The 13,005-nt window shown below is 41.7% G+C and overlaps 1 non-coding gene across 1 annotated transcript; it reads left to right on the top strand.

The window, feature by feature from the left end:
* Nucleotides 1-605: 605 nt before the first annotated feature.
* Nucleotides 606-677, top strand: TRNAW-CCA (transfer RNA tryptophan (anticodon CCA)). Its single transcript has one exon. It is a non-coding gene; the product is annotated as a tRNA-Trp (tRNA).
* Nucleotides 678-13,005: the final 12,328 nt, after the last annotated feature.

Here is a 13,005-nt window from a genome sequence, read left to right on the forward strand (position 1 = left end):
CGGACAAGTTCAACATCCCAAGGGCAAAGCATTAATCTCCCCTCCACGCACAGAGCTCGAGATCCGTGTAGGCGCTCAACATGCCTTATTGCGGTTTTTTTGTTTTTTGTTTTTTGTATTTTATGAGATTTCGACAAAAAGAATGAGATTTTTTTTTTAAAGCCCAACAACCACGGAAAAACCTAAGTGCCCTTTTTACAAAGGGAAACATTTTTCCTCTGTAGCTGTGACCCACGTGCAAATCCTCCTTGCGCATCCGGGTGGAGAGGGGCTGGGGGAAAGGGAACCCCGACCCCTGGCGCCCGCTTTCCAGGCTTCCCTGTGTGCTGAGCTCTGCACTTCCCACGGGCGCTTGCTGGGAGCCAGGGGAGATGGTTTTTTTCTGAAAGATGAGGCCGAGTATTCCCTGAGACCCCGGCTTTCTGCTTCGCATTTGCTGCGTTTAACATTTGCATTTCGCTTTGAATATCCTGGTTATAAAGGGGCAAGGACCTTACAGGCAGCCCCAAGCCATTTGGGCAGCGTAGAAGCAAGCGCTGGGCGCCATACCTGACAACTGCTGAAACCAGTGGCCTTCCAAGGTTCAAAAACACCGGTACTCCGCAGACCTCGTGGCGCAACGGTAGCGCGTCTGACTCCAGATCAGAAGGTTGCGTGTTCAAATCACGTCGGGGTCAAAGCTGCAGTTTTCTCCCTAGAGAGCGGGAGCTACGTTTAATTTCGGTAATGAGCAAAATGGGCGCCTGTCCACCAACTCCAAACCTCCGACATTCCCCTGCTCCTTCTTTAACCCAAAGACCCTTCTTCGGTGAACGGCTCAGCAATGAGTAAGCATTTAAATTGGAAGGTAAAGATAACTTACAAAAGAAGTGCAGCAGAATTTACACACCTTAGCAGAAATTGAGATCCTGCTGCACACAGCTGTATGAGGACTGAGCTTTGACTCAGAGAGGGCGTTGAAACCAGGATGTGAAGAACCTTTGTTAAGGAATTCACTTTGGCGGGGGGGGGGGGGGGAATAATTTTATTGGGTCCCAGGACGGGTATGGCGCAGTCTCCCTGGGTTGATACCCGCGTCACCCTTGGTGAAGAAGTCAGTTTCCCAACTCACTCCAATTTCTCTCCTCTCTCTCTCATGCACGCACATATTGCATTTTTCATGGTTTGAGCTCCTTCGCTTCAAACACTAGGGTTAAAGAGAAAATACTGTGAAGTTTATTCAAAAATGTATGATGTTTACGACGCTGGTCTTGAACTTCCAAAGGGAGAGTGGAAGGTTACCCCGGCACCACCACCATTTTTACTTGGGATTCATTTAAATGAAGCCCTCCAATCGGGACAGGAAACCATAAAATCCCAGATACAAACCACCGGTGGTGGAGGTCAAGAAAAACCCAGGTTAGCAGAACTGGAGGTTCTCGTGGACACACCCTTTCACTTTCTCGGTGACATGTCAGCCCCACTCTCTTCAGTTAAAAAGCCTGACCTTTGCTGAGCCGCTCACAAAGACAACCTCTTCTAGGTGTATGTGTGTGTGTGTGTGTGTGTGTGTGTGTAAGCTTATCTTTAAGATCTATCAATCAATTCCTAGAGCGACTGAACAGCGACAGATCAAAAGGCAGATCTGGTACCGTCGCGCAAAGTCAGGACTATGAGCTCCTTTTGTATTTTTAAGGCATGTCCCCTTTCCTTATTTCTTAGTTGCATGGTTCAATACTTGTTATCCTAACTGCTCACACGTTTTGGATCCCGGGCTGCTTCTTTGATAACATGGACATACAAAGTGAAATGAAAAGGCAGACCCAACAAGAGACGACGCCAGGGCCGGGGCGCTCGGGGTGGGGTGGGGGGTCGGGTGTCCTTGCTTCTGCACTTCAGACCCAGCCTGCCCGCCGTGGGGCCCGGAGGCGCCACTCTCCGCTGAGCCGCGCGCGGGTGCAGCCGCGTCGCCAACTTGAGATTGCAGCAGCCACCGGGTCAAAGCTTCACTCCAAAAGAACCTGAGGCTGGAAGGGGGGCGGGGGGTGGGCAGTTCGTCCCCTGTGACACCCGAGAGTTCAAAGGACCAGCGGGTGCCAGGGGAAAATTCTCTCCTCGCAGGAAAAGCGAGAGGGGAGCAAACGTAAGGAAGCGGCCTCACGTGCGCGCTGGGGGAGCACCCGGACAGCCCTTAGCTGCAGCCCGGCCCTGCCGCGAGGACTCAAAGGCAGCCTAGGGACCGCGATGCCCGCCTGGCCGCCTCCCTTCCTGCGTTCCTTATTCCTCCAAGCGACCCGCAGGCCCCGCTTCCCCTGTCCAAGGACTGGGAATCCCCTGCCTGTGCGCGTTGCCTCCCTTTTTGAAAGATATCTTCCGTTCAGACCAGCTTTCCTGATGTTTATCGCACAGACTTTTGCACAATGATAGTAGGCTAACCCACGCGTGCGCCCCCGGTGCTGGGGTTCTGCCCGGGCCGTCCCAGCTCTCGGGAAGGGACCCACCTCCTGCCGGACCCCAGGAGGTTCTGACGATGACAAGCACCGAGGCAGGCAGAGGCCCCGGGTTCCGCGGGGAGTCTCTCCCGGGAGTCTCTCCCTGCGAGTTCTTTTGCACAAAAGAGCTCCGGAGTCGCACAGGCGAGGAAGAATCATGATTTTGCTTTATTTTAAAAAGAGGATGCGGGAGATCCGGGTTCTATTCCCGGCCCGTGCACTTCCCTCTACCACCCCCACCTCCCCCCCCAAAAAAAACTTTAAAAAAGAGGAGACAAGGACAATGAAAGGCGATACATGATCCTGGATGGAATTTACCAAGGGAGAAGAGGCTCAAAAGGACATATGAAAAATAAATAAAATATAGACTGAGCTTCATATTAAAGTTAAATTTCTTGAACTTGATAACTGCACCGAAGGTGGTTGCATCAGCGAACATCCTTGTTGGTAGGAAATGTACAGGGCAGCAACAAGTGTTAAACAAGCAGGATGTATACAGCCTACACCCAAGTGTTCAGAAAGTGGACTGATAAATAGACAGATGGACAGATTGATTGATAGAATGATAGATAGCTAGAATGATATGGCAATTGTGGCAAAATACTAAAATTGATGGATCTGGGTATATGGGGGGTGGGGCAATGTGGAGTTCTCTATATGGGGTTTTGTATTAGTTAGGGTTCTCTAGAGAAACAGAACCAACAGGGAACACTTGCAAATATAAAATTTATGAAAGTGTCTCACGTGACCGTAGGAACGCAGAGTCCAAAATCCACAGGGCAGGCTGCGAAGCCGATGACTCCAATGGATGGCCTGGACGAACTCCACAGGAGAGGCTCACCAGCCGAAGCAGGAATGGAATCTGTCTCCTCTGAGTCCTCCTTAAAAGGCTTCCCATGATTGGATTTAGCATCACTAATTGCAGAAGACACTCCCCTTTGGCTGATTACAAATGGAATCAGCTGTGGATGTAGCTGACGTGCTCATGACCTAATCCTATGAAATGTCCTCATTGCAACAGACAGGCCAGCGCTTGCCCAATCAGATGAACAGGTACCACAACTTGGCCAAGTTGACACCTGTCCCTAACCATGACAGGTTTATATTAGTTTTATAACTGTCCTGCAAGTTTGAAAGTATTTCAAATAAAAGTTTAAAAAAAGAGGGAGAGGGTGGGCCATGGTGGCTCAGCAGGCAAGAATGCTTGCCTGCCAAGCCAGAGGACCCGGGTTAGATTCCCGGTGCCTGTCCATGTAAAAAAAAAAAAAAATTTCCAGAGGGAAATTTTAAAACTCAGAAATGGACAGCACAATACTACCCAACTGTAATACAATTATGTTAAAACACTGAATGAAGCTGAATGTGAGAATGATAGAGGGATAAGGACATGATGAGGTGTAACCTCCATGGTATTTTCCTATGTCTATATATCCTTAAACATTGCTCTGTAAAATTCTTTCTTGCAAAACAATTTCCCCATTATTACTATATATATATAATGTTATTATATCATATTATATTCACTATCATTTATATAATAATATTGTATTAATATTGCAATTACATACTCCTGTATACTATTATATTTTATTACAATTGTATGTTAGTTATATATAATGATTTCCCCTTTGTTATAACTATCAACATTTTTTGTCTGCTGCCTTGGCATCCATCTCTCTTTGGCTAAGCCGCTTGCCTCGACGCTGACTTGTGGTCTACCTAATGAGCAGCTTTCCAGCCTTGGGCCATAAACTCCCCCAGAGCCCAAACTTGCACCTGAGCCCACCACCCACACCACCCACATACCTCACCCCAAAACCCGCAGCTGCTTCCAAATGACAAGCTAAGCCATCCCCAGCGCCCTCAGACCCCCTTTCCACACTTATTTGCTTTAAACTAACCAATCCCGAACTCCTTGGGGAAATCTCCTAACCTCCACCCCTGGACCATGATAAAGGCACAAGGCCATGGGTCCCTCTTGCTCTGCCAATGTGCTTGCTCCCCGCCTGCTGGCTGGGCCACCGGAGCCGGTGGCACTTCCCTGCCCTTGAGGGCCCTCTCTCTCTCTCTGGGATGCAGGAGGAACAAACTATCTTCCCTCATGCATTGTGTCCTCAGTTTCCCATTGTCACACCTGACTTATGCCCAAATTTATAATGCAACTTAATAGATTCAGAGTAACTATTATTATTCTTCATGGCTCTATTGACAGGTATTACCTATAAATTTAATGTTTATATATGTATACATTATATAATCCGTACACAATACAATTTAAGTGGTTTTTAGTATATTCATAGTATAGTGCAGCCATCACCCAGTCAATTTTAGAACACTTTTATAACCCCCAAGAGGAACACTTTGCACGTTAACAGTCATTTTCCATTCCCTCCTACTCCACCCAACTCAGGCAACCACTAATCTACTTTTTGTCTCTATGAATTCGACTCTTCTGGACATTTTGTGTAAATGCACTCATACAATATATGGTCTTTTGTGACTGGCTTCTTTCATTTAGCATATGTTTTCAAGGTTCATCCATGTTATAGCTGAATAAAATTCTTATTGCTGAATAATATTCTATTGTATATACAGAGAGATGTGATATATATCACATTTAATGGATATATATATCACATTTTGTTTATCCATTCAACTGTGGATGGACACATGGATTGTTTCCACTTTTGGCCAATTTGAATAATGCTGTTATGAACATTGTTGTACAAAGAGCTAAATAACTGTTGGAGTCCCTGCTCTCAACTCTTTTGGGTATAGACCTAGAAGTGGGTTTCCCAGGCCATGTGAATGGCCACCATCAATGCGTGTGTTCCCATTTCTCTGCATCCTCGCCAACACTTGTTATTTTCTTAAAAAAAAAAAAAAATAGCCACCTTAGTAGGTATGAAGTGGTATTTCATTGTGGGTTATTTTTGTTATTTTTCTTTATCATGCTTATTTTTTCTTCAGTTATTTTACTTTTCTTTTTCAGATTTTCTCATTGTCTTTTTATGTTTGAATTTCCCTGATGACTAATAATGTTGAGCAAATTTCATGTGCTCATTGGCCATTTGTATATTTCCTTTGGAGAGATGTCTATTCAAATCTTTTGCCCCTGTAAAATTGTATTTGTGTTTTTGTTGTTGAGTTGTAGCAGTCTTTTATGTATTCTGGATATTAAACCCTTATCATAAATACAGTTAGCAATTATTTTCTCCATTCTGAAGATTGCTTTTATTGTCTTGATAATGTTCTTTGATGTACAAACATTATTTTTTTTATTTTGATGAAATCCATTTTATCTATTTTTTTCTTTTGTTGCCCATGCCTGTGGTGTCATAGCCGGGAAATCACTACCAAATCCCAAGGTTATGAAGGATCCCCCTATGTTTTCTTCAAGGAGTTTTAGCTCTTCTGTTTAAATACTTGATCTATTTAGAGTAAATTTTTTGCATATGGTATGAGGTAGAGGTCCAACTTCATTCGTTTGCAAGTGGATATCCACTTTCCCTAGCACCATTGTTGAAGAGACCATTCTTTCCCCAATTAATGTACTTAGCCCCTTGTCAAAAATCAGTTGGCCATAGATGTATGGGTTTATCTCTGAACTCTCAATTCTAACCAATGGTATAAATGTCTCTCTTTATGCCAGGACCACACTGCTTTGATTACTGTGGTTCTGCAGTAAGTTTTGAAATTGGGAATTTCAAAATTTGAAATTTTTTTCAAAGTTGAAACAAACTCCAACTCTGTTCTGTCTTTGCAATATTGATTTCACTATTCAGTACAATGTCTCATCAAAATCAATTACAGTAGGTTTAAGCTAAAGAGATCTTAATATGAACATGAAAGCCAAGGTAACCTAAAGTCAAGTACAGTAGTCATAAAAGCAGAAACATTTTCTTAAGATTTTGTTAATAAAGTTACATTGTACAATGTAAATAACTGAATCTTTAACTATCAAATAATATTATTTGTTCCGTAAGTTATATTCTAGTCTTTGACTAAAATTTGTCAGCTCTTATAGATTATGGTGGGGCTTACTCTTTCTCCCAAAGCATAGCAGATAGTGTCAACGAGGCAACCAAAAAGCATGGTTATTCATAGCATTGAGGTTATTTTGGTTAATTTTGCCCTCATGTTCATACCCTTATGTTCTGTTTACAAACAAAGTTTTAACAGAGGTAAAGCAGAACAAATATACTTTTTAAAAAGAAAACTATACCCTAAAGAGAAAATTCCTGAAAAGAATTTCAAAAGGTATCAAAGACCCAACATGACCCCAAACTTAAAATATTGAAATGAGCTATTTTTGTGACCAAAAAAAATGTACTTTTTAATCCTTAAAACAAACAAACAAACAAAAAAACACAAATCAGTTATAGGCATGGCCTGTATCCTGAGGCAAAATTCTCCTCTGGTGAAACCCAGAACAAGGTATCTGCTTCCGATGTACAAAGGAAGGGCAGTCATAGGATAAATGTTTCCATTTCCATAGGGAGAAACTGGAAGGAAAATAGGAGTCAAAGTTTCCAAACACTTCTGAAAACCTGCAGGACAAATTTCATTAGATTTCCAGGTCTGAAAGTTATTTATAGAATGACATTTTATCCTCAGGGCTTGAGTGAATGGTAGTCCCACCTTCTCCAAAGGCTTATGCAGTGGCCCTGTTCTCTCCAAACACTGGGGAGACCACCATGCTCCCGGCCCCACCTTCTTCAAGCATCTGGGTGGCACCAGACACTCTGTCATCTTCAGGGCACACTCTCAGCCCCCTTAGAACAATGGGGTTGGGGCCAGGTTCTCCCCAATCCCCAGGGAATGTCCTCCATCCTCTGTGAGGCCTGGGGCAGCAGCACTCTTCCTGGAGAACCAGACAGTCAAGCTCTGTCCATCCCCAGGCATCTAGGAGCCATGGTAAAATTCTTCCTGAACAATGGGTTGGAAGACCCACCCTTTGCAACCTCCAGGGCAAACTCACTCTTTCCATGTGCATGGGTGGTCCAATTACGTGGCCCAAGGTTTCTTGGCTCCAGATCTTGCCTTTGAAATCATTTTTCCTTCCATCTGTCCCTTTTCTGATCTTCTTAGTCAAAGCTGGCAGTGGTTCCATTCATACAGATGGCAACACAAACTTATTGGTTTTCACATGCAGCACAGAGGGGTCCCAAACATCAGATAATAGAATTTCTGCATATCCTTTCTGGATAATTTCATTTCCAAGCTCCTGAAATGGTTGACTGGTTCCAGGTTTAGCTGGCATGTGCCAGTTTGAATCTGTTGTGTACCCCCAGGAAAGCCAAATCCTCATTCAGTATTGCTGGGTGGGAGCTTTTTGATTGTTCCAATAGAGGTGTGACCCACCCAATTGTGGGTGGTAACTTTTGATTAGATGGTTTCCAGGACGTTGTGTCTCCATCCATTCAAGGTGGGGTTGCTTACTGGAGCCCTTTAAGAGGGAACCATTTTGGAAAAAGCTTTGGAGCTACTAGAACCAAGAGCCACCAGAACCAACCAAGTTGAAACAGCCAGAGACCTTTGGAGATGAAGAAGGAAAACGTGCCCAGGGAAGCTGTTGATGATTCCTGGAGAGAAAGCTAGAAGACTTTGCCATCTGCCCTCCCAGCTGAGAGAGAAACCTCAAACTTCATTGGCCTTTCTTCAGTGAAGGTAACCTCTTATTTGTGCCTTAATGTGGACATTTTCACAGCTTAGAGCCTTAAAGTTGCAACTTAATAAATTCCCGCCTTTTAAAAGCCATTCAGTTTCTGGTATATTGCATTCTGGCAGCTTTTGCAAACTAACACAGGGCACTATTCACTGGGAACTCATTTTCCAAATCTCAGAATTATCCAAACTATCAATTTATGGTTTCTTTGTACCCAAGAGTTCAGTTCTCAGCTTATCCCTTTCCTCTTGCATTTTACTATATGCTGCAAGGAGAAGTCAGGCTGTATTTTCACATTTAATTTGGAAATTTCCTCAGCTAGATATCCAAGCTTGTAGCCTTCAAATTCTGTTTATTCCCGAATCATGTATCCACAGGTCATATTCCAAGCAGCCCAGGTAAGGCTAAATCATGTGAATTGAAATTCAGTGGCCACCCACTACCAGGAAGAGAGAATTTAAACTTTGAAAACAACCTAGTTAGCTGCCTACAAAAAAAGTCAATACTCTTAGAAGGAATATAATAGAATCCAGGTTCTCTACAATGTATGTATCATTCATAGAATCCCAAATAATTCAACATGTGAAGAAGTAGGAAAATGTGACACAGAATCAAGAGAAGCTAGAAAAACAACAGAGATTGACCCCAAGATGGTCCGGATGTTGGAATTAGCAGACTCGCACTGTTAAAAATATGTGCCTGGAGAAAAAGGAGAAGATACTTTCAACGAATTAAAATATGGGAATCTCAGAAAAAATAAAACTAAATGGAAAATTTAGAGTAGAAAAATAGCATGTCTGAAATTAAAAAAAAAAGACTGGGTGGGGCCTAACAGATTGGACATGACAGAGGGAAGAATCTGTGAATTAAAAGTAAGAGCACAAGGAATTTTTCAATCTGAAAATGACTGAGGAGAAAATTATATTTAAAGCAAAAAGAAGGAAGACTCCATGAACTGTAGAACAGTATTAATGGCCTAAGAATGTCTAAATGAACCCCAAGAAGGATAAATACAGGGAAGACAACACTTCATGCATTACACCCAAACTGTACAAACCACTTTTCTTACCTATTATATTCACATTTTTCCAACCTTGTTCTTTATGTTTTGAGAATAAATTGAGTTCCTGATAAATTTCTCAACTTTTATTTCGATTTGGCTACAGTAAAGGTAAAAATTAAGTTTAGAGACATCAGCAAAAATGGTTGACTATTTATCTCCAAGGGCCTGTCCCTTCAGAGAGACATTGAAAAAATCAAGCAAAAATTGCCAGGGATTTTGGGAAACACTCAAAGTCTTGCAACAACTAAGTAAATGTTGAATTAGCAAAAATGGTTGGAAAGCTTTCTGGTATTTTTACTTGCCTTTGCCCACCCCAGCGCCCAGCTGTGGTCCTGGTCATCAGCCCATGCTCCCAGTGCGGGACCTTGACCCTTGGTTCTAAAGGGAGGAGAGCAAACCTTATTCTCAAAGAATTGTGGTTGTCTGTTCTATCCTGTCCAGGGCTACCCGAAGGACTGACCAACAGCATTTGTCTCTTTTCACCTCTCAGGGTAGAAAAATGGTACAATAAGACAAATGAACAAACCACAAACCACTTATTTCTACCCAGGAGAGGGCCTGCATGCTTCCAAAAGTCTAATCTAGGCCTTTGCAATTCTTCAGGAAATCCCATCACAGGACATTTTGCAGACCTGGTTTCTAACAAATTGATGTGATTGGGGGAGGGGGTGTATAGCACAGAGCAGTAGGCAGCTTAGGGGTGGGGCACTGGTCTGGATTACACGGAACACACAAACCAAGGAAATAATATGGATAAGAGCAGAAATAATTGAAATAAAAAACAAGCACATGTGTTCCAGGAGTTTGCTAGCTGCCAGAATGCAATATACCAAAAACAAAATGGTTTTTAAAAGGGGGAATTTAATAAGTTGCTAGTTTACAGTTCTAAGACTGAGAAAATGTCCCAATTAAAACAAGTCTATATAAATGTCCAATCTAAGGCATCCAGGGAAAGATCTCTTGGTTCAAGAAGGTTGATGAAGTTCAGGGTATCTCTCTTAAGTGGAAGAGCACATGGCAAACACAGTCACAGTTTCTCTCTCAGCTGGAAAGGCACATGGCGAACACGGCGTCATCTGCTAGCTTTCTCTCCTGGCTTCCTGTTTCATGAAGCTCCCTGGGAGGCATTTTCCTTCTTCATCTCCAAAGGTCGCTGGCTGGTGGACTCTGCTTCTCGTGGCTATGTCGTTCTGCTCTGCTCTTTCTGAATCTCCCATTCTCCAAAATGTTTCCTCTTTTATAGGACTCCAATAAACCAGCCAACACCCACCTAAATGGGCGGAGACATGTCATCACCTAGTCCAGTTTAACAGTCACTCTTTTTTTTTTTAAATAATTTTTTATTAATTTAAAAAATTACAAGAAAGAAATGCAAACATCCTTAATATATGCTCATTCTGTTCTACATATATAATCAGTAATTCACAATATCATCACATAGTTGCATATTCATCATCATGATCATTTCTTAGAACATTTGCATCAATTCAGAAAAAGAAATAAAGACAACAGAAAAATAAAACAAAAACAGAAAAAGAAAAAAAAATTTACATATCATACCCCTTACCCCTCCCTTTCATTGATCACTAGCATTTCAAACTGAATTTATTTTAACATTTCTTCCCCCTATTATTTATTTTTTTTTTATTTATTTTTTTTTTTTTTAAGAGAGAGGGAGGAAGGGAAGGAAAGACAGAGAGAAGGAAGGAAGGATGGAAGGAAGGAAGGGAGGAAGAAAGGGAAACATCTTTTAAACATTTTCTTGTTTTATTGTATTTTGTTTGTTTGTCTGGTTTTTACATGGGCTGGGGCCGGGAATCGAACCGAGGTCCTCCGGCATGGCAGGCAAGCACTTTGCCCGCTGAGCCACCGCGGCCCGCCCAATTTTTATTCCATATGTTCTACTCATCTGTTGACAAGGTAGATAAAAGGAGATCAGACACAAGGTTTTCACAATCACACAGTCATATTGTGAAAGCTATATCATTATACAATCATCATCAAGAAATATGGCTACTGGAACACAGCTCTACATTATCAGGCAGTTCCCTCCAGCCTCTCTGTTACATCTTGGATAACAAGGTGATATCTACTTAATGTGTAAGAATAACCTCCAGGATAACCTCTCGACTCTGTTTGGAATCTCCCAGCCATTGACACTGGGTCTCATTTCACTCTTTCCCCTTTTGGTCGAGAAGGTTTTCTCAATCCCTTGATGCTGGGTCTCAGCTTATTCTAGAGTTTTTCTCAATCCCTTGATGCTGAGTCTCAGCTCATTCTAGGATTTCTGTCCCAGGTTACCAGGCAGGTCCACACCCCTGGGAGTCATGTCCCACATAGACAGGGGGAGAGTGGTGAGTTTGCTTGTTGTATTGGCTGGAGAGAGAGAGGCCACATCTGAGCAACAAAAGAGGTTCTCTTGGGGGTGACTCTTAGGCCTAAATTTTAAGTAGGCTTGACCTATCCTTTGTGGGATTAAGTTTCATGTGAACAAACCCCAAGACTGGGGGCTCAGCCTATAGCTTTGGTTGTTGGCACTACTTGTGAGAATATCAATAATTCAACTTGGGGAGGTTGAATTTCCCCCCATTCTCACCATTCCCCGAAGGGGACTTTGCAAATACTTTTCCTCTCACTGATCAAATCATTAACAGCCACTCTTGACTAAATAACATCATCCAGGGAGATGATCTGATTACAGTTTCAAACATACAATATTGAATAGGGACTACTCTACCTTTATGAAATGGGATTTTGATCAAAATATGGGTTTTCTAGGGGGCATACTTCCTTTCAAACCAGCACAATATGATAAAGAGAATCAGCAGTACCAAAAGCTGAATCTGTGCAAAGATTAACCATACTAATAAACTTCTTGAGAGATTAAACAAGAAGAAAAGGGAGAACTAATATCTGTCATGGATGAGTGGACACCAAAACAGATCCCGCAGGCATTTAAAAGGTTAAAACTAATTGTGATGTGCTTTGAAATTTATTGCTTTTTTGTATATATGTCAATAGTGATGATAAATACACAGCTATATGATGATATTGTGATTCATTGATTATACACTTTGGATGATTACATGGTATGTGAATACATAAAATATAGCAATAAAATATTTAAAAGTTTATAAGAGGACATTATTAATAATTTTTGCCAATTTATTTTAAAGTATAGATGATATATACACTTTCCTAGAAAAACACAATTTACAAACACTGAAAAACATAGAAATGGAAAATTTATATAACCCATAACTATTTAATAAATTGAATCTGTAATTTAAAACTTTCCAATAAAAATTCCAGACTCTTTTGTGGTCAGTGGTGAATAATACCAAACTTTTAAAGAAGAAATCAGGGCGGGCCATGGTGGCTCAGCAGGCAGAACTTTCACCTGCCATGCCAGAGACTAGGGTTCGATTCCCGGTGCCTGCCCATGCAAAAAAAAAAAAGTCATAGTAATCTTATAAAGATCTTACAGAAAATAGCAAAATATGAAACATTTCACAACATGAAATATAAAGGCAAAAAATATTGACACCAAATTTTGACATGGACTTTAGAAGAAAGGAAAATTATGGGCTAATTGCAGTCATGATTGTAGGTTCAAAAATTCTTTTAAAAATAGAAAAATGGGAAATGATGTCACTGAAAAAGACGGAATAGGAAATTCCAAAATCTATCCTTCTCTAAAGCAAGGATTAAGCTAGCAAAAAGAAAGTACAATTTTGGGAACTGTGGAATTTAATTGACAACTTACATCCAAGAGAACCTCAATGATGAAAGAAACTGCAAAA

Source organism: Tamandua tetradactyla, chromosome 23, assembly GCF_023851605.1.
Source record: "Tamandua tetradactyla isolate mTamTet1 chromosome 23, mTamTet1.pri, whole genome shotgun sequence".
In the NCBI taxonomy this organism is placed as follows: domain Eukaryota; kingdom Metazoa; phylum Chordata; class Mammalia; order Pilosa; family Myrmecophagidae; genus Tamandua; species Tamandua tetradactyla.